Below are 27,191 nucleotides of genomic sequence, written 5' to 3'. Positions count from 1 at the left end.
TCAGTATTGCAGTGGCATCCCAGTTTAGTAGTTAGTACTGTTACCTCACAATGTCAAGGTTCATATCCCAACATGGTTACTGTCTGTTTCCATGTCCTCTCTGTGTTCATGTTTTTTTGGAAATTTTTACATATCTTGGTTTATATGCTTTAAATCTGCCAGTAACAAGTGGGTGATCTTCTGCGAGTGTGTCTCTTGACTGGATCAGTACAGTTTTTTTTCACATTTTGCCTGATAACTGCCAAGGTAAAGATTCTGGCCCCAGCTCTGGAATACTAAAGTAGAATAAGCGGGTTTAGAGAATAAAAGAAAGTATGTATTAACAAAATTAAATAGATTAGCAAAGCAATATGTGCACCTTACTCAGTATTCGGAGCGCTGTTGCATTGCACATTGCCGACGTGTTGCATTTCCGAAAGTGTATTAAAATGAAATAACGATTGCGCTACTGATCTGACAGTAGCAGCCGGCGCCAATTTGCACTGTTTACATGTTTAACCGATTAATCGTTGCTATCAAATTTTGGGAATGGTTTACAAGAAACGAATCACTTATAGTTTTATTCAGCATCAAAAATAAAATTTTTATTTTGCTCATTACGCTCAGGACCTTAAATTTGGGATAGTTTATAAAAATAGTACCTTTTTCATTTATTGAGAAATACATGAATATAGTTCCGTATTTTCAATGGTTAAGTACACAATTCCAAACAAAATGCCTTGCTACTCTACATAATTAATAGTGCATTTATTTTTTTTTAATTACCTTTTCTTAATGTTTATTAAATACTAGGGAGTCGACCGCATGTTTGCACCCGCCTTTCCTCTTTATATTATCCAATGACAAAAAGGAAAATAAAAGATTGGCAGTTCAAACTCAAATGAGAGGCTAGATGTCTAGATGGAGTCCCGCCCACAACTACTGTAGTGGAAGCGGAGATTACGCGTATAATAATCCAGATAGAAAAAGTTTTTCAGTCTTAGGGTCGTTCTGAAATTACCGCTTACCCTTAAACGCGATCTTCTTTTGTGGATAGGTGTTGGATGCGCGAATGCTTCAGTGGTTAGTGTTTTTAAAGGAAGGAAAGAGAGAGGCACACGAAAGGATTCCGTTTACTTTACTGCACAAGAGAGAAGGTACGAAGATTCTTCAAGAAAAGTTTGAAGAGCGCTTTCACTGTCCCGGAGAAAACAACTGAGGTACGTACAGAACTCTTGGAAGAGTTTAACTCTATTACAGATCGTGCAAAGTAATGCTTCCAGTCCAGATCGACTTTTCATTATCTTCCAACGTACACATAATAATGCTGGAAGCAGTAGCGTCTATAACCGGAGGGCAGCGGGGACAGATTTTCCTTGGCGAATCGACGTGTTTACTTCAGCCTCATGTGTCGAAATCCCTTTACTGTTTTTCTGATCGTTCAGCAGCTGAACACTTTTAACGATTTTTTAATTACATATTTATATATTAGTTTTTGGGACCGTCGGTAAACGGTACAGAATCAGTAAGAGTAAGAAGCAGAAAAATGTCTCGACACGATCTTTTCTGCTACCACGCTTTGCACTGTCAAAAGACGGATGTAGTGAAAGTTTCGGCTTTGACACGCTTTCTAAACTTTCCTTTGCTTACGTACATCTAATGTTTGCCATTATGTAAAAATAACCGCGAGGGCTTATTGCAGGCAAAAGCGAAGCTGGGGTAAATAGGAAAGCGGTGAAGCAGCCGACTGCATGCATTTTGTTCACTTTCCTTCGCTCGTCCTCATCTGACAGCTTCAGACATCGTGAAAGAAAAAAAACGCACCATTAGTGAAAAATGTGAGGTAAACAAAGCAATACCGAGGGTTCTTTAGAGACCCACACTGTCATTACGGATCTGTGTGAGAAGAATACTTAAAATGTTGCAGCGTCTCTCTTCCCCTCTTGCTTTTGTAGCAGAAGACGTGGTCTGTTCGCTGAACGGAAAGGTGGATTTAACAGCTGTCAGCGCCTTCTTTTCGGTAATAATCAGAGATTGCAGAAAGAGCGTTATTAAAATTAGCAGCAGTATCACACTTGTCAAAGCAACATCACAAGTTTTATACGGCGGCAGTGTGCTGCCGACACGTGTGTTAATTTTGACAATGGAAGAGTTGCATATTGAGTGCCGATCAGCCTACCTGAGACGGGCTTTAAGCATCGATTGCCTTCCTATTCAAGCACGTTTAGAAACATCGGTGCCGTACTCAAGAGTAAAAAATGGTATATGGTTATATATGTAATTTTTTCTTTATGCAGCATATCAGGAATAGTAATTATATCATTTAGGTTTTCATCCATACAAAGTGACAAGTTAAGTGACATTTCAAAGTATGGTAATGCCGATATAGACTTACTCCTTAAGTGGGTACCCGTGTAGTAACGAGGTGTGTGTGCAAATAATACTTTGATTATTTTAGGTAACATATGTGAAGGAGTAGGGTTAATGTTGCTTTTTCCTCTAGGCATAAATGTGTCATTTAAATTGGTAACCAATGTTTGCCTTCAGGATGGCATGCTGGCAGAATTCCTGTGTCCAATACATTGCCTTGTTGGGAAGCACAATATGGTGCATCATGTGCAGGCTTGGTTCCTTCTTTGCACCCATTATTGCTGGCATGGTCTTCTGTCAATGTGCTGGAGGTGGTTGCTAGATATTTTACAAAAAGTGTTATTTCCTAAACATTGGTAGCAATGAGGCATCATTGATAAGTTTTCAGTCAAATAGACATGCGTCCTTTAAAAGTGAATTCTTTTTAGAACCCTAGATGTATTTTTTATGTGTGAAATGTTTAAAATATTGAGTAAAGTATGAAATACTAAACAGTATGAGATGCTAAAGTGAGATAGCAGGGGATTTTGCCAAGCTTTGTTTTTGTACTTCTTTTGGCTCACTCACCCATCCATGTAGTGAGTGTTACTGTAAGCAAAGAGTCAGAATGTTTACTTTTAAACTTATTTATTTATTAATCATCAGGGTTTTTTTTGAGGATTGGTGGACCCCAGATAGTATATATTCTCATAAATTTTTTATTTTAAAAGTATACTTGATAGCCTAATAGATACTAGCTACTTTTCTTTTAAATTAAAGAGGGAGAAACATGCTAATTGTAATAATGAGATGGCACATATTGGTTCTAAAACATGGCTTATGATAACACTCTATAGACGTTAAACAATCATACAGCCATATTTAAAATTTCCTGATTCCAGTTCCTGGTCTCAGGTGGACCGAACATGTCAGACAGCATCCAGTACAAAGCCAATAGCCAGTCCAGGATGAGGCACCAGTCCATTACAAGCCACGCTCACACATACAAGGACAATATAAAGTTTCTAATGAGCGTTGTTGGCGTGCCTTTCATATGACAGCAGAAACCAGATAATACAGAGAAAAAAAGTGCAAAGACCAGGCAAAGATTTGAGCAAAGTCTTTGGAGGTGTAAGGCAGCAGAACTAACAATTGTGCCCCTCATGTAGCTACAATTCTGCTGACATGGCCTATTCAGTGTGATAAGAAATGTTATTTTTGTTACACCTTTGACATTTTCTTTCATTAGTGAATTAAATGGGCTGTGGTAAAATTTGTAATGACCTTAACAAAGTTGTTAAATTCATCTTTGAAATGCTTTTGCACATCTGACTTTTTATCTGAATGTTTTGGACTGCAAAGGGTGCTGATGAACATTTCTTTGAAAGCCCACCTTTTTATGCCTCCTGCTGATGTATCCTGCTGCACACTATGAGTGAAGTTACTGAAAGATCTCTGTTTGTGTTGGGAAAGAAGGGCTTTGGATATGCTCCAAAAACATCTGCAGCACACTTCTTGTAAAAATATTTTTCATTCACCGGTCCACTTCGCCTATTTAGAATGCAGATATCTGATCATAGCTTCATTACTGTTTGATTGACTGATTGTTTGTCTGAATCTGATTATCTGACCATAATGAAATGAGAACTGCTTGCATAAAAATCACATTTAATCATTGCCACTGATATTTCAAGCTTTATTTCAGCTAAAGGACCTTTGACAAACCTCTCCAGAAAATGCGATTTGCTGCTATGAATTGTATACGTTTTTGATGGTAGCAGTTTTTAGTAGTCAGGTTGTCTCATACCTGTCCTGTCATACAAATATGTCCTTCAACGACTTGCACTTTGGCTTTACTTTACTTTGCAGTACCTCATATTAAGATACAACACTTTATTTTTGATGTTATTGTTGTTATATTTAATTGGAAGAATTCTGTCAACAGCTGATTGTGACTATGCATCGCAAATTTTTATTTTCTCCAAATAAATCACATCTATAGGGTGGCACAGAGGTTAGCTGCCTCACAGTGCCAGGAGACTGGGTGGGCAGGGGTTGAACCCTAGCTTGGGCTCTGTTAGTGTGGAGTTTGTGAGCTCTTTTTGTGTTTGCATGAACGTTAGTCAGGAAACTTTCTAGTTGTGATTCCCACTCTGTTTGCATGTTCTCCCCGTGTCTGCGTGGGTTTCCTCTGGGTGCTCCGGTTTCCTCCCACAGTCCAAAGACATGCAGGTTAGGTGGATTGGCGATTCTAAATTGGCCCTAGTGTGTGCTTGGTGTGTGTGTGTCCTGCGGTGGGTTGGCGCCCTGCCCGGGATTGGTTCCTGCCTTGTGCCCTGTGTTGGCTGGGATTGGCTCCAATGGACCCCCGTGACCCTGTGTTCGGATTCAGTGGGTTGGATAATGGATGGATGGCTGGATTCCCACTCTGTGTGAGTGGCTGGGTCCTGCAGTAGGCTTGTGTTCTTGAAAACGCCGAATGAAATTAGTTTAATAAATCAATGGATGGATGGATTTTAGTTTTATTTTTGTTTTTCATGCCATGTATGAGGGTCATTATCTGAAATTTTTAGTCCAAGGATAAGTAACAGCCACGTTTCAAACAATACCATTTTAAAGTGAAACACTATGTGCACAAGCACATAAATTCAGAGTAGTACAGACTGCTTGCTTGAAACATTTATAATTAATAATAATAGAATTTTATATAGCTCCTTGCAATAGTGAACCTCCATCTCCAATTTCTTTTCATGTTGAATATTTTACTGTATTCATGTGCTGTGACTACAGGTTGGTAAGTACCCTTCACAGTTGTAGCTCTCGAGTGGGGCAATTTAGAGAAAAAATACCACATAAATTAGACAAATTGTGGAGTAACAAAAGTATTGTTGTTAAAGAGTAAAAAATGAAAAGAGTCATCTCGGATCAGTAGAAGCAGCTTGAAAGCCTTAAGGATATCTTCTTGCTTAAACTACAGAAAGAAACTGCAACAGCTATTGCACAATTACCCTTAAAAGTCAAAGAAACGTTTGACTCATTGCTAGTGAATGTGAGTGCTAAGGTAGTGAATCTGCATGAAAGCGTAAAAAAGTCATCTCTCGCAAACATTGAGATTCTAATCCCTGCGTTTTCCCCAGAGGTGCTAGTAAAATTGACTGACAGCATGTTGCTTGATTTATTTCTGTGCCTGCTTGCACTTGCTTAGGGGTGTGTGAAATGCCTTTCTGAGGCACTGCATATCAAATGTAATCCACTTTTTAAATGGTCATTAAGTTCTTGTTGTGAGGGACTGATAGAGATGTGATGATATGTGATTCATTCTGCCTAGCACCCTTAATAAATTTGCTGCCAGGGGAGAAGTGACTATCTGGGCTTTGCTTTAGAGCAAACCTTCCACTTCTTCAAAGAGTCTGCTGTGCGTGAGGCTCCCCCTGTCCTCCCATTCGTGCTCATGTTGAGCTCCTGCTTCTTGTCTACTGCACTCTGTAATCAGCGTAGCTTTGGCTGTGATTCCCTACGCTTTGTCCCACCTTGCAGATGTTTTGATTCATTCTCTCAATTTTACTCTCAGGTTCTGCTATTTGGAAAAATTTAATAAATTGTTCTTGTTTATATTGTAATGTAGCTCTCATTCAACTCCACTGTAATGAAATGCACTGTGCAAAGTAGAGTTTGATTGACTAAATTGTATTTATTGTTGACTTCTATGCGGTGGGCTGGCGCCCTGCCCAAGGTTTGTTTTGTGCCTTGTGCCCTGTGTTGGCTGGGATTGGCTCCAGAAGACCCCTGTGACTCTGTAGTTAGGATATAGCGGGTTGGATAATGGATGGCTGGATGGATGTTGACTTCGATCAGCAGGCCTAATGTGAATTTCATTTCCAGGGAAATTGTATTAGGAACTATGGGAACAGGAAAAATTAAAGCATAAAAAGAAAATGTAGCATTTAAACACAAACAAGTTGCTTCATTATTTCCAGACCTAATTCATTATTTCCATTACAGAAAATCTTACGCCTCTGGTTATGTAGATGAAGAACATGCAGATCTGGACATCAGAACCCAGTTATCCACCCATTATCTGAACCTACATTTTCAAAAATATGATTACAAGATGGGCAGCACCGTGGCACAGTGGTAGCGCTGTTGCCTCACAGTAAGGAGACGTGGGTTCGCTTCCCATGTCCTCTCTGCGTGGAGTTTGCATGTTCTCCCCGTGTCAGCATGGGCTTCCTCTTGGTGTTCCGGTTTCCTCCCACAGTCCAAAGACATGCAGGTTAGGTGGATTGGCGATTTTAAATTGTCCCTAGTGTGTGCTTGGTGTGTGTGCCCTGCGGTGGGTTGGCTCCCTGCCCAGGATTTGTTCCTGCCTTGCACCCTGTGCTGGCTGGGATTGGCTCCAGCGGACCACCATGACCCTGTAGTTAGGATATAGCGGGTTGGACAATGACTGACTGACTGATTGCAGGATCATGACGTACGAGATAGGAAACATCCAACATTTATCCATATGACCACACTCTCGCCCCTTGCCAATTAGTCTGAAGTACATTTCCTTCGGATGAAAATTATAAAAAAATGTTTAAATAGTAATGGATGATGTGGCAACATCATTTTTAGTACTGTAGATGTATAGCTTTTGGATACCTGGGTTCAATTCACTGGTCAGTTGTCTGTGTTGAGTATGCACATTCTTCCTATATCTGCGTTTCTTTTTCTTTTTTAGTTCTACATCCCAAAGAAATCTATTATAGATTAACCAGTGACTCTAAATTGACCCCTGGGGGTTTGTTTGTTTCCTATTTTTCCCTGTCACACAATCCAAGGCTGGTTATGGCCAGTGTGTCCCACACAGGCCATGCATCCATCACAACTCTGTTTCATAGCAAGCAAACTGAAATTGGGTTGGACAATAATACACGACTGTGTGTACTCTTGATATACAGTAGGTCTCCTTTAAACAATGATATTGTTTTTCTTATCTAGAGATGTACACATTGGGAAAAGTGCAAATAATCAGATTTTAAAATTTATACTGTTTCACTTCCAGCTCTCGGCTCTGCAATTCCTTGACATTATTGATACAGGTACACTTTTTTCCTACATTTTCTATTGTGTGATCTGTTTCATTGTACTACTCTTTTGTTGCTCTGTCTTACAGCTGGGTCTAAATGATATAAACATAAAAAAAACATTTTAAATGCTGTCCAGAGATATTCCAGGAATTAAATATGATTGGCAAGTGGGAGCTGAGGGGGCCCTTTATATTCTTATCACTTAGCTTAGAGAGGATCCACAAAGTTATAAAATGTACAAAGAGGTCCTGTCCAGCTGAAGGCGTGAGAACCTTGTGTGTTCAACGTCACGGTGGGATCAGCTTTATAACTGAAGTGTGTTTGAAGTGAAATGATTTGCAGTAGATATTTAAACTCCAGCTTAGGCTTTTTTTGTTTTCTTTTTAATCATAGTTGAGATACCCAGAAGAAGGTGGCTTGCGAAACAGAGCAGCAGGGATTTTTTTTCCTTCTTTTGTTTTAAATATGGTTTTTGCAGTGGTTGTGGAACATATGGAACTAATCATTCTGGCTGGGTTCAGTCGCCATGTGGGGCACATTCGAGGAGAGCCTTGCCACAAATGCAAACCGATGTACCCCCATCATGCTGTGAGAACCCCCCCCCCCCCCCAAACACCCTCATGGTTATCTGGCCCTTTGCCAAGGTAGTTGCTGATTGAGTTAAGAAAGCCGAACAGGGATGGGCTGCTGCTGTGTGCTGGTTAGAGAGAAATCCAGAGGACACACATTTGTTTTTCTTATTGATGTCTGGGCCTGCTGGGAGAAAATAAAAGAATAATCTGTGAGATAGGAAAGTGAATGTCACCTAGCCTCAGGGAGCTGTGGTGATCCACAAGGAATGTGAATGATGTTTATGTTGAGTAGAGTTGTAGCGAGGTGGGTGAGCAAGGCAGTCCGCTTGCTACAGTATTATAACTAGTTGGAGACAAATTCATTGTGATAGTGAAAAACAGATTGGTACATTTTCTTGGCTAGACAAATGATTAGCTGGAAGGGTTTCATAAAATAAAATGAATGTAAAATTAAAATTTGGCGTAATTTTCTTTCTTGTCATAGCATTTTTTTCCTTTCATTTTTAAGGAAGTGTGCCAAAACAAATGTCTTTGACATCAAAAGCAGGGAGGAGCTGGCTATTCTGAGTGGCATCCTGCTTTGGGATAAAATGTTGAAACAGGAAAAGGAGAGAGCCAAAAGTGGAGAAAAATGGATTTGAATACTAGTGTAAAGGCTAACCTTCTTGAGCAAATCTGTGGTTTATGGCTTGGAGTCACTTCTGTGTTGGAATTCTTGAATAAATGTGAAAGGCATTCTTAGATAAAATCACAAATTCTTAGCTAAGATTACTCTGTCCACACTGGCTTGTGGGATGATTTCTGGGATGCTACAAGATGCTTGCTCAATGTCTTCTTGAACAAGAATTTCTTGTAGGTCTGCACAAGGACTTTTTCTTTGCAAGGTGGCTGAACTGTGAAAAGTGAGCACAGTGTTCTTTCCATTATGTTAGTGGATCTGCGTCACTGTGTTTATTGGCTAATTCTCATGACCAGACAGACTTGTCCACAAAGAGCAAACCAACACAGGGTCAAGTTATACTGATTGGCAGGGCTTAGACATTAAGTTGAATTGCTTTCAAAAGACAGACAGAAATTAGTATCTGAAATTTAAGCAGTTTTCATCTGAACAGAGCAGGCAAAATAACTTGGAAGCTGAAAGGAAGATCCTAAGTCATTATCTTGCAATTATATTAAAGAGGAATTGACTGACTGAAGAAATGTTATTCTTTTGTTAGATGTTTCTTTTTAAACAAAGTCCAGATGAACTCTGTCAGGGAACCTCACTTTTCCATTAATGGCAACAGTGACATCCAACTTTGGTCAGTGACCCCACAAACTTTGCAACAGCAACCACTTTTTACAGGAGAAGTATTGATCTGTAGTGTCAAATGAATGAAGCACCCAATAAACCAAACTATAAATTAAGTGCAGTAAAATATTTTTCTGGATGAAAATAAAAAAAAAATGCACAAAAAATGCTGCAATTGACCGAAGAACAATACTCTTGGAACAGCAAATTGTTGCATAATTTGCATTCATGATGACAGGAAATTTCTATATTGCTCACAATTTGCATGAGCCTATAATTTTCTTGAATGATACATATTTTCTCTCTATTTGTCTTTTTCTTTCTCTGTCAATAATATAGATCACTTAGACCCATCTTCATAATCAACAATTTAAAATAAATATTTTGTCCTACACATTTAAAAAAAAATAGAGTTTTATCAAAAAATTGTACTGAGTGTGATTTCACTGTCAAATTTAATGTTGGTATTCTGATTCTTTAGTTGCTGCCTCATAATAATGTCAATGTCAATTTATTTATATAGCACATTCAAAACAACATAGTAATGCTGTGGCCAAAGTGCTTTATAATATTTGGATTCATTATTGATCCTCAGCTGTGATTCAAATGACGTAGTGTGCAAGAAACACCGGATAACTGGGGACTTCCATTAGTACCCTGTTGGTGGCTGAATGGCGATACCTTTCTCTGGTACACTGGAATGTACAATTGGCTGTAAAAGATAGATAGATAGATAGATAGATAGATAGATAGATAGATAGATAGATAGATAGATAGATAGATAGATAGATAGATAGATAGATAGATAGACTTTATTAAACCCAAGGGGAAATTCACATACTCCAGCAGCAGCATACTGATAAAGAACCATATTAAATTAAAGAGTGATAACAATGCAGATATATAGACAGACAATAACTTTGTATAATTTTATCGTTTACCCCCCCCCCCCCCCCCCCCGGGTGGAATTGAAGAGTCGCATAGTGTGGGGGAGGAATGATCTCCTCAGTCTGTCAGTGGAGCAGGGCATTGACAGCAGTCTGTTCCTGTAGCTGTTCCTCTGTCTGGAGATGATACTGTTCAGTAGATGCAGTGGATTCTCCATGATTGACAGGAGCCTGCTCAGCGCCCATCGCTCTGCCACAGATGTCAAACTGTCCAGCTCCGTGCCTACAATAAATGCAATCATTTAGGATGTGAATATCTTAACTGGGCTAATCTATACTAATAAAAGGCAAAGCCCTCACTGACTGACTCACTCACTCACTGACTCACTCATCACTAATTCTCCAACTTCCCGTGTAGGTAGAAGGCTGAAATTTGGCAGGCTCATTCCTTACAGCTTACTTACAAAAGTTAGGCAGGTTTCATTTCGAAATTCAAAGCGTAATGGTCATAACTGGAACATATTTTTTGTCCATACACTGTAATGGAGGAGGCGGAGTCACGTATCGCGTCATCACGCCTCCTATGTAATCACGTGAACTAAAAACAAGGAAGAGATTTACAGCACGAGTCGCACGCGGGAACGAAGGTAAATGACGTTAATTTTTGACTGTCTTTTAATACTGTGTAAGCATACATATTAACACATGTGCAATTAAACGTGTGCATTTACGGGGTGATTTCTCAGGCTTAAAAGCTCACCTTTTATCAAACGCGGGAACAAAGGTAACTGACGTTGTTCACTGTCTTTTAATACTGTGTAACCATACATATTAACACATGTGCAATTAAACGTGTGCATTTACGGGGTGATTTCTCAGGCTTAAAAGCTCGCCTTTTACTAAAAAGGTAAATGCAAAACTATTTTCAATCAGTTTATTGAAACGCTCCCGTTAAGGATTGCAATAACATATTCGCGAGATAAAAGAATGAAGTAGGGGGAAATGGAGGAACAGCCGCAAACAGCGAAGAGCAAAAAATTAATTAAACAATTGAGAACGGAGCGAGTTAAGCATACAAGCATGTTCATAAGGGAAACAAAGCACGGTGTAAAACGTAAGTTTAAATTAAGTTTATAGAAACGCTCCCGCTGCGGATTGCAATAACATATTCGCGAGATAAAAGTTTAATGAGAAGACACGAGGTATAAACGAACCACACGCCGTGGCGCAACGTTAGGGGCAACAGTTTCAACCATTCTATGATCTGCTTCTCGCAACTGAAAGACGGCACATGGCGGATGTTAGCCGACTTGCTGACCGCAACGTTAGGGGCTTCAAGTATGGCGCTGACGCCACATCTCAGTGCCAACACTTTGCAGACTGTACTTAAAAGACACGCCCTCCTCACTGGACAGTTAAAAACACCAATCAAACTAACGATGACATCAAGTATTACCCAATCAAAAGTAGGAAAGGAGGCATCTTCATAAAATGCGTGTGGGATGATTTGCATGAGACGCTGCTTTAAAAAAAAAATGATTACAAAAATACGGGATAAATCCCGTCCAGTATTGATTCAAAACGGGACACGCAATTTCATTGTCAAACGCGGCACGATTCCGTATTTTAAAGGACGGGTGGCAACCCTACAGTGCCAGGTAACCACCCATACAATCAGATTGTGATTCAGACTAGGAATGCAATGAATGTAATTACCCCGATCTACATACAAGGCGAAAGTCTTGCAACATTCAAAGATGATGGTTTGGGATAATTAGTACTTATTAAGTACACCATGGAACATAAAAGAGCTTATGAAGCCTTGAACCGAAAAAAGCAACATCTCAGAGATCGTACAAAAAAAAAAGGAGGTAATGTCGTTTTACTCGCTGTAGATTTTAGTGAAACATTACCAGTTATTCCACGAGGGAGACCAGCAGATGAACTCAACGCTTCTTTAAAATCCATGCTTCTCCCACGGTCGGTTATATGTCGCGTGTTCTCGGGTAGGTACACCAAAAAATGTATACATTTAAGCATGTAATGGGCAAAGAAAAAATGAGGTATACCCGAAGGCACTGCAGTAGTACTCAATGTAACTTTACTTCTTAAATGTTAATGTTTTACTGTTTAATAATTTATACGCTTCTTATATATTGTTCAAATTCTTTTATCAAAATACCAGTGACAGCGCAATGCACGATAACATGGAGTGAATACACCATACGCATCTGCCCACGGCCGCCCTGGTGTGCGCAGATAGGAGTTGATTCTAAAATAAAATAAAATAAAAAGAGTAATACAATCATCACCCATAAAGCGGATAGCAGACGTGACGTATTATATGTGTACCACATTTCAAGTCAATAGGTGAAACAGTTTGCAAGCTACAGGTGATTTAAATATCCTGGACAGACCAACGAAAAGCCACGGTAGCAAATTATACAAGAAGATTTTACTGTTTAATTATTTATATTTATATGAAATGTGCTTCTTATATATTACTTCATATTCTCATATGATAATGATGTTAATGTTGTTTATATTGATTTCTATGTTATTGTAAGTGCATCTATGTGTGTATATGTATGTATGTATGTATGTATGTGTATATATATATATATATATATATATATATATATATATATATATATATATATAAAAAATATATATATAAAAAATATATGTGTATATGTATATATAATATATCTGTATATGTGTGTATATGTGTGTGTATATGTGTATATGTATATATATATGACAGCAACACTCATAACAATGACAACACAATTACATTGACAATCATGTTACGTTATTTTTAAAATGTTTCCTTTACTTTTTCATAACCTCTTTAACACACTACTTCTCCGCTGCGAAGCGCGGGTATTTTGCTAGTCACATTATAAAGGGACACATAATGTGCAACAAAATTCACACCACCCCTGACCATCATCACATAGTACAGCCACTTTTTATGACACAGTGCACAGGAGAACAGAAGTCTCCAAATAAATTGCTGTAGCAGAGCTTGCTTCAACAGCAGCAAAGGTTTAGTGTTCAAATTTCACTGTTTAGAACATCTTCGTCGCTCTGTTGTAAAAGTAAAATCAAAATTTTAACCAAAGAACTTTTGTTTTCTTTTCCTTGTTTTGGATTGGAGTTAGGGTAAAAGCAGTATTTTTAACGCTAGCCTGCCACAAACCAGCACAGCAGCTCTATTTGGTTAAGAGCATGGAAGGCAGAAGCATATCATTTGAAAGGGATCTCCTTCTGAATTTGGTATTTTAGCCTATTTGCTTGCCAGTCTAGTAAAAGGGCACTGAGTGAGTAATAGTGCAATAACCTTTTAAAATTTATTTTCACAAACCCAATACATTTTTGTTTTTGAGGATTTCAAGGATTATTTTAGGCACCTGGTTATCTTTTGGGATCTGCATATATTTAGCTTCTATGTGGTGTTTGCAACTTGTTCCTGTTTTTCCTGAACATCCTTCAAAGCCTTATCCCTCTGTGTATGTGAGTGTGCTCAGTTTAACCATGCTTTGTGCTGTTGTTGCTGGGACTAAAATTAGTATAGAAAATAGATGTATGGATTGAAAAAAAACTGTGTTGTGCTTGTGGTTAGGTGTATGAAGGAGGATACTTTTGAACGAATTAGAAATGTCAAAATGGCAATGACTTCATATTATCATATATGGCCTTTTAGTTATTTGTTGCTTCATTTGAGCAGCAAACAGATATCCATCATTTATTGTTTAATTTTAACATCTGATTAGTATATAACATTAAGTTCATCAAAAGTGGAAAAATCCATTAGTAATAATACATTTAAACCACTCAGTCTTTTTTTCAGCTACTGCAAATATTATAGGTTTTTGTTAACTTAAACTATGTTAAAAATAATTTTCTATTGTACAGTTTTTAAAAATACTTGTGTGGTTACTCTGGCCATTTATGAATGAGCCAAAGCTATCCATATTTCCTTCCCAGATCCAAGAATGTTAACAACAATGTGTTTTATTTCATATTAAAGTTAGAAAAAACAAAAACAAAACAAAACAGAAGTCTGTTTTGGGACCTTAGCTGTTCTTTCTGATGAAATCTGACAGTGACATTTACTTGACCATTGGCTCTATAAAATTAAAAAATGCATTGTACCAGGAAGACAGATGTTTAAATTCTCTCTGTTGTTACCTCTAAACAGTGGACATTAATACATGTATTGCATTAATTATATGGGTTAATTATTATAGCAAGTCACAATATGTTGAGTGAGAACCATTTAATAGAATGGTGAACTGAATACAACTACAGCATTATGGGTGACAGGTTAATTTTCTTTAAACATCATTCTTCTGCAATCCTAGAACTCTTCTTAAGATGAATGAAGCATGCCTTTTTGATTTTTCTTCTTGTAATGGATATACATCTTGAGCAGACTTTTGTCTTTGAACACCTTGAATCTTTATTGAGAGTAATTCTTTGGTGTCAATGGTAGATATGTTGTAATGCAGCTTTTGCTCCTTGTTTGCCCCAAAGTCTCTTGATTTTACACACATACAGTATAATTGCTTGAGAAAAGATGGATATTAACATGTCTGTTTCAAGGGTTTTTCAATGGGAAGCGTTGTTTTCACTTATGGTCCAAATATATGCCCTGATGCTGAGCACTGGCCGTAAGCTGTCAAGAGTGAGCATCATGGTGAATATTCTGAACTGGTACCTCTTCTATGATAGATGCTTGCCTTTGCTTTAGCTACATTGCGCCAGGACAAATCAACTTTAAAATATCCATCCATCTATCCATCCATCCATCCATCCATCCACTAAACCCACTAGGCTCACGTGAAGCCAAACCCTATTCTGGCAGTATCATAAACAAAGCAGGCACTAACCAGTACCTCAGATAGTACACTTCCGCACACTCCCATATGTGTGATAAAAAATAAAACTGAATACACTTGATTTGTGGTTGCCCTTAAATTTAGATTTAGAAGATGGGTTGATATTTGTTCTTGAATACATGAGCATAATTGGCAAATGGGACTTTATTTCTTTATCTTGCACATGACAGATGTCCAAGAAGACCAGAATAAACATGAAATACAGTATAATCACCTGATGTAGAGTAGGAAATATTTTTATGAGATGGAGAAATGATAAAAAAGATGTAATATTGACAGGACATGTTGAATTGTTGCCAATATTACATGTAATTTTGGGGGCATTGCTTGCACCTGCATTTTTGTTTTAAGAGGAAAACATTTAATTTCAGAGCATTTTGCTCCTAGTTCCTATATTTTTCAGATTCTGACCATTCTGTAGGATGACTCTAGCTAGTCAAATGGAATTGAACACAAAGTTCTTTCTGTTCAGGAAAAACCAGTGTTAAATATTTCCTTCTTGTGGGAGGTAAATTTCAGAAGGTATCTCTCATATTTATCATGTTTATATTTTACTGAAGGAAGGGTTGAAGCAGATACCATAGGCTTTGACTGGACCTTTTCAAAAATTAAAGTTAAAAAGGGAAGATATTTACTGGTACAATTTTACATTATTAGGTAATTCACTTCTGGGATGTTTGAAAAATTATTCTAAGTGCTGATTCAGCCATTATGCAATTCCTGAAACAGATCATGGATCACAAGAATGCTGAAATCAAAACATAAAAAAACACACATTCATCCATATGATTAACATTACAAGACATTTTCCCCATAATAAAAAAGATAGCCTTGTGATTCTGCTTTCAGTCCTGAAGCTGATAAGAAAAGATCAACAGAACATCAAGAAAATGAGAATGTAGTGGAGTCTATCAAACAGACTTTGATACTGATCTTCTAAATGAGTTTGTAACAGAACTAGGAGAAAGCTGAAATTTTACACAAATCGCTATGGTGTTAGCTCAGTAAGTATATTCACAATTCTGTCTATTGAATTGGAGCCTGTGGCCACGGAAAGCCACATTTTGGCCATTTGGCTTAATATAGACTAAATGAATAGATGTTTGAGATTTTAGAGGCAGAAATATCTATGTCAGATTAGCATCAATAGAAATAAAAAGAAGGAAATTAAACAAGATTTCCTTCCCTGCGGGTGTAAGCCTTTCATCTTTGGTCTGCTTTATTTAAATTGAACAAAAAAGCCCAAGTTGTTGATCCTGCTTGGAATTTACCTAACATCCAGTGTTTGGACACCTCTTAGCAACATTATCTCAGTTCAATAATGATACTGTCTTTAGATTTCTAGAATACAGAATGGTCATCCACACAATGATTTTAAACCCCACTTGTCTTTATTTTGATTGACTTGAATTTAGTCATGAAGTTATCCAACTGTATTGACATGAAACTCAGCTTTGCCATCCTTGGGTACACTTTGTTTCCTTTTTAAAGCATTTACCCTTTGAGTTTGTAATTGTTGACATTTTTCTTTGCTTTTGAGGCAATACCATTTTGTACTCTGTTTATTTCATTTTGTGAAAAGCTTGCATGGTTATGGTCATATTTTTTTTTTGTTCTTTATTTCACCTAATACAATTTCTTGTATTAGGAATTTGTTAGTTTTCGCATACCCCTTGGGGTCAGAGCACAGGGTCAGCCATTGTACAGCACCCCTGGAGCAATTGCAGGTTAAGGGTCTTGCTCAAGGGCCCAGCAGAGTAGGATCTCTTTTGGCAGTGACGCGGATTCGAACCGGCAACCTTCTGGATACCAGCACAGATCCTTAGCCTCAGAGCCACCACTCCAACCATATTGTTCAGAGGCGCAATGTTTGTTGTCCATTAAGTGACATTAAGGTTACATGATTCCAGGTTTATGTAAGATAGAGATTTACAGATTTGGGCATCAAAGCTTTTGAATACACAATAAAAATAAAGCACTTTGCTAAGATATAGTTGAGAGCAGTTAAATTAAGTTAGTATTAGGCATTTACCTCTGGCTTTCAATTCTGTTTTTTTGGTTTTGACTATGATAAGCATTTCAGTCTGACTGTCTTGTGAATCTGACAGTTCTGACAAATTATACATAGTTATTGTCTGTTTTTCACCTGCATTATTATCATTCTTTAATTTAATATTATTTATTGTATCAGTATGCTGCTGCTGAAGAATGTGAATTTCCCATTGGGATTAATAAAGTATCTATCTATCTATCTATCTATCTATCTATCTATCTATCTATCTATCTATCTATCTATCTATCTATCTATCTATCTATCTATCTATCTATCTATCTAATTTCTTCCAGACTCCTCCCTACATGCAAGGTATGGAAGATCATTTCCAACAAAATAAAAAACAAAATGATATGTGAGCATAAATAATAACGTTTTTTATTCCTTATTTCTTTATTCATTTATTTAATTATTTCTTTATTTAATGATTCAATTTAGTGACATAACTTGAAATGCAGCTTCAAATGAACACCTTCATTTAACGTTCAAAGTTTATTGTCATGTGCACAGTAAGGAAACACGTTTCCCTGTACAATAAAATTCTTTCTTTGCTGTCCACACCAAATGATAAAACCAACGTATATAATAAGTAGCAGATAGATAATAAGTAACGCAGGCAGCATAAAGTATAAAAACAGAATAGAAATATAAAGTGTAATGTACAGGTAGGTGTGTGATGGACAAGTCAAGACAGTTGTGTGAGGTAGCTAGAATGAGGTGAACCATGGCTATAAACTCCAGTCAGTTATTTAGGAGTCTAATGGCCTTGGGAAAGAAAGAGTTCTTTAGCCTGGAAGTCCTGCATTTCATACTTCTATACCTCCTGCCTGAGGGTAGAAGTGTGAACAGTTCGTGTTGGAGGTGGGTGGGGTCCCTGAGGATCAAGGCAGTTTTCCTGCGGACTCTGCTGTTGTAGATGCTCTGCAGAGAGGGCAGTGGAGTCCTGGCGATCTTCTCAGCAGTCTTTACCACTCTCTACATGCGTTTGCGGTCCATAGCAGTAGTGTTGCCGTACCACATGGTGATGCAGCTGGTCAAGATGCTCTCAACAATGCAGCTGTAAAAGTTACAGAGGATCTTAGTCGACATACCAAACTTCCTCAGCTTCCTAGTCGACATACCAAACTTCCTCAGCCTCCTCAGAAAGTACAGCCGCTGTTGAGCCCTCTTGACCAGCTGTGTGATGTTAAGTGTCCAAGTGAGGTCCTCACTGATGTAGACGCCCAGGTATTTAATGCTGCTCACCCTCTACACTTCAAGCCCTTGGAAGTACAGTGGCCGGTGAGGTCTCCTCTCCTTCCTCATGTCCACTATCATCTCCTTCGTCTTGTCTGTGTTGAGGGTGAGGTTGTTGTCCTCACACCATGACGCCAGACTGTCCACCTCCCTCTTGTAGGCCGCCTCATCCCCACCAGTGATGGGTTCAATCACTGTGGTGTCATCTGCAAACTTTAGGATGATGTTATCTTTGTGGGAGGCGACACAGTCATGGGTGAACAGGATGTAGAGGATGGGGCTGAGGACGCATCCCTGTGGGGTGCCTGTGTTTGTGATAATGGTGGCTGAAATCCTATTACCAATCCTGACAGACTGGGGCCTGCCAGTCAGAAAGTCTAAGAGCCAGTCACAGAGGGTTCTAGCGAGTTCTGTGTTTTGATCTGTGATTCGTAGGTAGAGTGTGCATTAATCTTAGGCCATCAAGTGCTACACCGATAGGCAGACACCACACATCACATGCAGAGTCTTGTGAGAATGAATTGAATTCTTCTGGAATGAGAGCAGCTGCTCTGTGCAGTAATTCTGGCCAACGTTTTCTTATATGTGTGCCTGCCATGGATGTACACAGTCACAACCTTGAGCATGTGCTTTGCTTGTTTTGGGAATCCTATGGCTTCTAGGCATGTACAAAATCATTAGAGTCTAGTTACAGACCTTCAGAGCCCCATTTTGTTGACGAGTCAGTCAAATTACTAGACCCTTCTCTGCAAAATTTCAACTGTGAGTGTCCCCTCTAATAATGATTCACCAACCCTTAAACTCTGCCCATGACTAACCACTTTATCCATTTCAGGTGCATCTACCAATAGGACTGGGAATGAGTCAGTAGACATTCCTGATTGGGACCCCAGTTCATTACAGGGCACATTCACATGTGTACATGGGCCAATTTGAAGTCAATCATTAACCAACATTTCTTAAGGAAAGACGCCAAACTTTCTGGAGGAAAAATCCATTTATGAGGACAGAAAGAATGTGCAAAGTCCCCACAGGGTGTACTTGTGCTGAGAATCAAACTTCAACTATTAATCTATGAGGCAGCAGTGCCAACCCCTCCATCATTGTGCACCCCCTGAAATTGAATAATTCTGAATAACGTGTGAAAATTTTTTTAATTCTCTCAAAAACATTTTTTTTTCTAGTTGAGAATTACTGAATTCTTGTAAACTATCCTGAGGAGTGAAAACTTATTAAAGCCTTGGTTATGAATTCACAGTACAATCTCTACATCCCTTGTGCTTTTGTCACATTTAATAACTAGAAATTTCAGACCCAGCATGCAACGGCAAGAGGAAAGTGTGTGTCACAAAGGACAAAAGCAGTAAGCATATAATCCTATTGCCTTCTGATCAGCAACAGAGGACCGAGTGACTTAAGAGGAATTTCAGATCAGACCAAGAAAATATTTACTTCCAAAAAAAGAGAGGGAGGGAGATCACGTCTGGTGACTTAGCCTGCTCAATGGAATGGAACATTCAACCAGTTTTTAAGTCATGTGAACTTTACAGATCTTGCTGGCTCTAGTGAAGGGAAACCTAGTTAATTAGCAACTAACATATCATTTCCTTGAAGTCAGTTAACACTGCATTTTAAAAGTCAATAGAGGTTTGTCTTGAATTTCATCTGATAAGAGTAGCTTAGTGTCTGGCGCAAAGAATGAAACACTGGACAAAAGAGATGATGAAAGTCAAGCTTCCTAATATTGCATTATTGCAATTTCATTGTTCCCATTGTGAATTATTTGGTTTTCTTGTAAAAATATTAAACAAAGCTGAAAGTAAGCTTTTTAAGTCATTCAGGTTTATACTAAATCAGATCAGTATTTGGATGAGATTTTCCAGCTGAGGCCTCATCAAGCCTTAATAAAATAATTCACCTGTCTTTCCAGTTTCTGAACATGCTTTGTATATTTTATGGTCAAGGTGAGATGGAGCCCTCCAAGGCAGCACTAACCATGAGCTGGAGACAAACATACACATTGGTTTGCCAGTGAGATTGGAAAATAATTCCACACAAATTGAAAATTTATTGCAAAGTTAAAATATACTGTATAAGTTATAAGGGGCAGTTAATATTCAAATTTAATGCATCTATGGGGCTGTCATTGATCTTTGTGGTGTATGCTTACAGGCATTCTCTCTCAGCATCTGCCTATAAGACCTATTAAGTCAAAATGTTGATGTTGTACTTAAAAACCTATTGTTTTCACTTTTTTTCCCCAGATCTGCTGTTCCAATATTTAGTTATGTTGCAACTGGCTCTCTTGTACCTTCTAAACTAATACTGACCTTGCCTACGCACAATGAACTGTTTTTGTGTTATGAATTGATGACTGATGATTTATGGGCCTCTTAGTGGTTAAAACATAGTTTGGTTCTAGAGAAGTCCTGTGAATGTGGTATTTGCATGCATTCCTTGTTTCCCGTCACAGTCCAAAGACCTGCAATTGCTCTCCCACCTGAGAATTTGTGTGAGTGTGCTATGTGATATATTGGCAAAATAGCCAGAGTTGGTTTCTGCCTTGTACATATTATGGTCAGGATAAGTTATAGCTCACTATTACTGCCATGCACTGGCAAAATCAATTCAGAAATGAATGAATTATTTTAGAAACCATGGTCAAGTGACTACTCACGCTACACAATAGAGATGCCAGTTATATATTGTATGTGCTTGAACATAATTGGTCTGGTTGACATACCACAACATGGGTGCTCACAATATACATGTTCATGACCATGACAAACAGTTTTAAACCTTTGACATTTTGCAATAAATCTTTACCCATTCAAAACAAAAACAATATGGTCACAGGCTTCTCAAAATGTCACTGAAACTACAAAGAAAAGGTGAAGCCATAACTAGGTACAAATATGGTTGGAAAAACGGGAACAAAATGGTCTGTCTATTTTACAGAGAGAATTGGAGATACGTAATGTATGTAATTTACCGTTGTGTGTTTATTTAAAGGTTCTGCCAGTAAACATTTCCTAAGATACTTCTGTCATTGGCAATTTAGTTGTAAGTGTATTGCTGTATTATAGTTAGTTTTCTGAATACGGCAACACCCGATGTGTGATGTACGATGCATAATTATTGTGGTCGCAGCATAGTGAATTTCAGGAAAATTGACTTGTGAGACTGCATGCACTGCTAAACAGCTGATTGAAATTTCTGCCGTGACAGAAATTCTTCCTACGATACAACAGCCCAGTTCTAAGATGCAATCATAACCCCCTGTCATACTGCACGTGTAACAACAGCCGATGAAGCTGAAATTCGGGCCAAATAAATTAATTAATTTTTACTGCAAGTTGGGCTAAACATCATGCCAGAATCATACAGTGTATGTCCAGCATTTTATATATATATATATATATATATATATATATATATATATATATATATATATATATATATATATATATATATATATATATATATATATCCATCCATCCATTTTCCAACCCGCTGAATCCGAACACAGGGTCACGGGGGTCTGCTGGAGCCAATCCCAGCCAACACAGGGCACAAGACAGGGAACCAATCCCGGGCAGGGTGCCAACCCACCGCAGGACACACACAAACACACCCACACACCAAGCACACACTAGGGCCAATTTAGAATCGCCAATCCACCTAACCTGCATGTCTTTGGACTGTGGGAGGAAACTGGAGCGCCCGGAGGAAACCCACGCAGACACGGGGAGAACATGCAAACTCCACGCAGGGAGGACCCGGGAAGTGAACCCGGGTCCCCAGATCTCTCAACTGCGAGGCAGCAGCGCTACCCACTGCGCCACCGTGCCGCCCTATATATATATATATATATATATATATATATATATATATATATTTATATATTTATATATACACATATATTGTGGGATATGGCCGGCCTGTCACCCTGGCCAACACCCCCAGGCCGCCAGATGGAGCTGTCCCTGCTGCATGGAAGTGCCCCGAATACCAGCAGGGAATCATGGACTATGAAGTTTTCCTTTACAGCCCTGCTGGATATCACAGCGGCCAACAGATGACGCTGCAGGGAGGCCCAGAGAGTTATTTGTGCCCTATAACCCGGAAGTTCGTCGTAGGCGAGTTCCGGGTTGAAGAAAAGGACTTTTTATCTGACCCGGAAGTGATAAGAAATCACATGGACTGTAGGATGGGAAACACTTCCGGGTCAGAGAAGTGATAAGAAATCACATGGACTGTAGGATGGGAAACACTTCCGGGTCAGGGAATATAAAAGGACTATGGGAAATACCAGACGTCGAGCTGAGCTGGGTGGAAGGAGGGCAACGCGTCTGGGAGTGGAGGATTGTGTTTTGGTTATTGATTATTACTGAGTATTGTGGAGAGGAGGGTGCTTTGTGCACAATTATTATTATTATTATTAATAAACCACTATTTGGACTTTTACCTGATGTCTGACGTCTAGTCTGAGGGCTCAAGGGGTCACGGAGACCTTAATCTTTCACAATATATATATATATATATATATATATATATATATATATATATATATATATAGGAGTGCAGTGGAGTGTGTACACCTGATGAGCCCAGAATGAGGGCGAAACACGTGTCGTGTACTCTTTGCATTTATTTGACAGTAAACTATTTCAACCATTCTATGATCTGCTCTTCACAAAACTGAGGGCACCGTGGCGGATGTTAGCAGATTGCTGGCCAACCACAAAGCGTTACCTGGTAGGTAACCACCCACACTATCAGATTGTGACACAGACTTCGAATGCCGTGAATATATATATATATATATATATATATATATATATATTGTGAGCTGGGGGGCTGTTCGCACCCCTACAGGTTAAAAAAGACGCTGAAAGACTACCTTCACATTGCTCCCTTGCTTTCTGGGCTTACTTGCGGCTGATGTATCACACGATCCACGCGGTACTTCGCAGACTTAAAAGTCCAAACAGCACCTGCCAGTTTTTGATTGTTTCTTTGCTTTTCTCTCTCTCTCTCAGACCTCCCCTGCTCTTGACACACACTCCTTTGAAGAAGAAGATATGCTTGCTTTCTTTTAAATTGTGAGACGGAAGGAACTGTCATCCCCGTCTTGCCAAGGAGTTTAAACCTTTGAAAAAAAGAGGCATATATTTATTTGCAGTGTTTGAATAAAGTTCCTGTCTCTACAACCTCCTGTGCTTCTGTGCAAATCTGTGACCCAAGTGTGACAATATATATATATATATATATATATATATATATATATATATATATATATATATATATTCATTGCATTCGTAGTCTGAGTCCCGACTTGAATTGTGTGGGTGGTTCATGCACTTGGGAAGTGTGTGGAATCACAAAAAACAAAAAAGGTAAAGGTTTTGGTCTAGGGGTAAGATGAAATTACAAATTTCTTATAACTGATGAATGATAAAACAAGAGTATTTGAACAGTTCATATAGCATGACCCCAGTCCAGCTTGAGGAACTGAGAGTCAGATGACACTTTTGTGTTGTTGATCCGAGATGTGTATTGTTGTCACTTATTGGCTTGAGCTTCACTCCAGCCTCTTCCTTCACATGTTTCTTGCTTTTGGAAATGGCTGCTTGGTTAACAACACTAATATTGTGCAGCAGCATTACTGATGGGCATTGTGGGGGGCTGTCAGGCTGTTCTTGAACCCAACACTAAGAAAGCCCAGATATCAGGACAGAATTGTTTATTAGTACAAATTAGAGGTCACAGGAGTAAGTGATAAGAGAAAGTGCCTTACAATGCAAAATAATAAGAAATGATAAATCTAATAATAATAAATCTGTTCAGACCTGACTATAAATACCAACAAGATCCTTCCACTAACTCTCACAGATCCTCTCCACCTAACCTGCATTTCTTTGAACTATGGGAGGAAATCAGAGCACCTGGAGAAAACCCATGCAGACATAGGGACAACATGCAAACTCCATGCAAGGAAGCAAACGAGGTTTGAACTTTAAACGGTTACTAGCAGTCAAATCATAAATAGATTCCAGCAGTATATCACTGTCAATAGAAATTTTTAATGTAAAATTTAGTAAAGCTGAGAGAAATAAATTCTTGGAGTGCAGTGTGAGGATTTGATAATTTTTGAAAGGACATAATGAAAGGTCATTTAACTAAGTCAGTTGACTATTCAAAAAATACTAGTTAGTAACTGACTTTCCTTAACTGTTCTGTTTCATTGACTATTTTCTAATTTAAAAATGAGAAATTTTGCATGTTACTATATTTGAGTTATTCCCTATATTTTCGAGAAACAAACACAATGTGCATTGTCTGAAGGAGTGTGGGAATGTTAATACAGAGTGGAAAGTATTTAATTCATGTAATGACCATAGAAAAAATGACAAATTATATATATTTTTTAAATTTTTGCTCGTCTTGCAAAACACTCGTAAACCAAGTTACTCATAAACCGAGGTTCCACTGTATACACAAACAATTTTCAAATTGCCACCAGGCTTCCCAGGTGGTCTCTATGTGTCTGAAAGGAGAATGTAGTCATGATGTTCAGGCTTTGTTCTTTTTACTGTCTCAGCCCACTTTTGTTTTTTTCACTTTTAAAAAGGCTGACATATGCCTTAATAAACAATGACACTCTGCTGTCATCTAAAAGAACATGCTCATCTTTAGAAAAGTGTGTGTTATGATGCATGTTTTCATTTATTTTGTATTTATCTTACAAAAAATAATGTATCCTATTTTGTGCAAATGTGTTTTATCTTACTTGATTATGAAATTATGCTATCATAATTACTTTACTTTTCACAAATGTACTGTATTTCTTCCCATTGAAGGACCAACAACAGCACCATTACAACACAACAGCACCAATTGTTTTTCAATCAGCTTAGGGAGCTTTTTTGTAGGTGACTTTAGGGGCAGGGTTAGCAAAGTGTACTTTATATATAAAGTGGCTAATTTAAGAATGTTTTTGGTAATCCTGTGGGAAACTCATCCAGAGTTGTTGACTTATTTTTTTTGTTATGATATGGGTGTTCATTTAGATTTCACCCCAGAAACCTATTTGAATCTACCTCTTTAGCAACAACCTGTGCTCCTAGTCAATAAAAATGGTATGCTTTATCACTTTTGTTCCTCTGTGCTTGACTTCAAAGCACTGTGGTCAACAGATAGCAAACTCTAAGGGTGCAAGTAGTTAGTGTGAAACTGACAAATGAAGCTGTCTCTGATTTCCGGTGCATTTAAAGCAGGATGACACTTAACAAAAATAGGCTTGATGACCTGTCAACTTTTCTGTGGTTAGTCTAGTTAGGTTGGTCCTAACTTGCTAGGTTGAAGTTTGGGATTTCTGCTCCTTAGCTCTGTCATTTACCAATCTGCTTTTATATCTGCACAGTGAATGCTTGCTTAACTAATGCATAAATAGTGATCTGTGTAGTTTGCTGGCATGCCATGAATAACTTATCAGGAACCATCAAACAGTGTCTTTTTCTATGAACTTGACACATTGTTCAGCCGCTTTTTTGCTGAACAAACACTGAACCTGGTGCATGCAATGATATTCCCCTGCACATCTTGGCACAATTTAAAATTCAACAGGCAGACTGCAGAGTTGTTTTTCCTTTATTCTTAGTTTAGCTTTCATCACCTGTGTCATGTCCCACATGTTGCTCAGATCAAATGTGTGCACTTTGCTTGTTTGTTTCCATCACAATAATGGAAAACAAAAGTATCTAGTATCTGAGCAGATCACGCAAAGCCAAAACCAACATGATAGTTGATGACGTGATATGAGGTTCTTAACTAAATGTCATGTATAGCATCTTGGAACATGTTCTTATTTAGTTAAGACTCCAAGAAACCGCTTTTTCAAGAATACATATTAATATATGTCTTCAAAAGGTATTCTTATTTGTATAGTACTTGTAAAGATCAAAATATTATTCTGCTTTGTAATAAACCACTACAGAATCTGTCAGTTTCTCATTTCAGATTTTTTAAACCCATTTTGAGGAAATTACCTTTAGCTACGGCTCTACTTAACTATAAAAAAAATCAGTAAGCTTTACCTTTAGTGGTGAGGTTTGGACTGAAGAGATTAGTATCTGTTTGAAACTTTGTGACCATCAGCTCATTAATGTTTTGGTGACATCCTGTCCACAAGGAGTTTACTTCCTTTTCTTAAATCTTACTTACAAATCTACTTGTCCCTTTCTTTCAATGGTATAAAGCTGGCAGTAAATTATATTTTTTTCAACATTGTTTATAATAAAATAAACCTTTTTATTGCAAAATTAGTCTTTTTATATGGTTAGGATCAAAAATGTGGACTACTTGACAAAGTTGAAAATGAAACATTGATTACAGGCACTTTCTTGGATATTTTACAACTTGTCTTTTGGGTGCTGCCTTTGTCATTATAACTTTTCAGTAGAACTTCTTTTTTAGTATAACTTTTTTTTAACTATTCAGTGAAACATTAGACATTACAAGCCAGAGTTTATAACTTTAATGAACACATGGTTATGTTTTTGCAACATTTATCTACTTAATTAACCAGCACCTCAGGACCGTTACTAAATTAGTCATCTATAAAGTATTGAAGTCGGACGTCAGTTTTTGTCAGTCCTAGCTCTTTTCAGTGCCTTGTGGTTGAGCAGGTTGCTCCTCAATTACCTTGGGGTATCATCATCATTTATTAATACCTTCGCCCAGTGCAACATTTTTAACACCTATTTAAAATACTATTACTCCTCAGCTCTGCCACATTTCCTGAGTGGGATTTTAATGCACAGATTAATCATACTAAGAACTGTCA

The 27,191-nt window shown here is 38.1% G+C and overlaps 1 protein-coding gene across 2 annotated transcripts in view; it reads left to right on the top strand.

Annotated features, from left to right (window-relative positions):
* The first annotated feature begins 926 nt into the window (after window positions 1-926).
* tgfbr3 (transforming growth factor, beta receptor III) overlaps window positions 927-27,191 on the top strand; it is a 241,412-nt gene continuing 215,147 nt past the window's right edge. For both annotated transcript variants that reach the window (XM_051932789.1, XM_051932788.1), the window contains exon 1: window positions 927-1,199. The gene's annotated coding sequence lies outside the window, so the exon portion shown is untranslated. The remainder of the gene's footprint in view (window positions 1,200-27,191) is intronic.

This window comes from Erpetoichthys calabaricus, chromosome 10 (assembly GCF_900747795.2).
Source record: "Erpetoichthys calabaricus chromosome 10, fErpCal1.3, whole genome shotgun sequence".
NCBI classification, from domain to species: Eukaryota; Metazoa; Chordata; class Cladistia; order Polypteriformes; family Polypteridae; genus Erpetoichthys; species Erpetoichthys calabaricus.
Note: the sequence above shows the minus strand (reverse complement) of the source record. Positions and strands in the feature narration are given on the sequence as shown.